Source organism: Larimichthys crocea, chromosome XVII (genome assembly GCF_000972845.2).
Source record: "Larimichthys crocea isolate SSNF chromosome XVII, L_crocea_2.0, whole genome shotgun sequence".
Taxonomy (NCBI): Eukaryota; Metazoa; Chordata; class Actinopteri; family Sciaenidae; genus Larimichthys; species Larimichthys crocea.
This window is the reverse complement of record NC_040027.1, coordinates 4112997-4114478: the sequence shown is the minus strand read 5'-3', so window position 1 is coordinate 4114478 and position 1482 is coordinate 4112997. Positions and strand designations below refer to the sequence as shown.

Below are 1482 nucleotides of genomic sequence, written 5' to 3'. Positions count from 1 at the left end.
GTGCTCTGGTTCAACTTCAGCAGTGGTGTATGTCCACAGGTGTTTCAACACATTCTGCAACCCTTCAAATTCTGTGACTGGAAAAGGAATTGTGACCTAAATTTCAGCGTTAGGTCCACTGTAAATGTTTTTTTTTTTTTAATCATAACACATTCAGCAAAACTCACAAATAGTAGTGTATACGTTTGTCTGAATGTCAAGAAAAGATTACTCTTACATATGTTGACCTCATTAAAATAGTCATTTTTTAATTTTGTCTGATTTTTATCTCAAATAAAATGAAAAAAATGTGACTTTAATAACTTACAGGACAGACAGGTTAGCACAAAATAATGTCATATCAAATGTCAATGTCATATTAAAAAAAAAAAAAACATGAGTGGTTATTTAATTTTCAATTTAAAATTCAAAAATTAAATTCAAGATATATCTATATCAGGGTCAATTAGGGATAAACGAAACTTTTAAAACCGGTTGATTTTCATTTCCTGTTTCTTAAAACAAAAGATGAAATCTTTGGCAGACCGAAACAAAAAAGCGCCCGTTTTTTCCATATTGTGCGACCGGAAGTTGCCGCTTTCAAAGTAAGAGCGCATTTGAGGACGGTCGGATGCTGTGTATGAGAGAAAGAATTTGGGCGCTGCTTTGAAAGTTGATGGACATGGATCAGTACATGGTTTTTCGAAACTCAGTAAAGAGGACATGACTGCAGAAAAACTAAGTGGCATATTTCAGGTAAAATTCCTGAGTATATGTAGTTATTGTTGCATATTTCAGGTAAAATTCCTGAGTATATGTAGTTATTGTTAGTTTTTACGTGAAATATGCGGCCTCATATGCGCTCTTACTTTAAAAAACTTCAATGACCAAAACATACACAGACCCCTGTATTATATCAACTATAAAGAGCTCGTTCACGCTTTCAGCTTTCGCTTACGGCCATACCACCCTGAACACGCCCGATCTCGTCCGATCTCGGAAGCTAAGAAGGGTCGGGCCTGGTTAGTACTTGGATGGGAGACCGCCTGGGAATACCAGGTGCTGTAAGCTTTTCTTTCTACTCCTTCACCAGAAGAGTCAAAAGTGGAAATAGCACATAAACTTCATTTTTATTAGCTTTCATACAATTTACTGTAAATTAAATGTATTATTAATTTTGAATTTAAGACATGCATGTATGCTATTACAGTTTGATCTGTAATATCAGAAAACTGCACTACAAGTAATCAGACATAGGATACTGAGGGGGCTGCAGCACACTCGGTTAAACTGATAATAACTTTCTCCTTTTTTTTACTGGGATTTACTGTATTGTGCTCTAGTATTTGTGGTAGATGTTAGGTCAAGTCAAGTCAACTTTATTATCAATGTTGCCGTATGTACAGGACATACAGAGAATTGAAATTGCGTTTCCCTCTTATCCCGGTGCAATCAGCAATAAACATGAAATATAAAATATAAGTAAAAGATGTAAAAAAAAAT

General features: G+C 35.0%; 1 non-coding gene across 1 annotated transcript; it reads left to right on the top strand.

The window, feature by feature from the left end:
• Positions 1-931: 931 nt before the first annotated feature.
• Positions 932-1050, top strand: LOC113748069 (5S ribosomal RNA). Its single transcript, XR_003464108.1, has one exon. It is a non-coding gene; the product is annotated as a 5S ribosomal RNA (ribosomal RNA).
• The last annotated feature ends 432 nt before the right edge of the window (positions 1051-1482 follow it).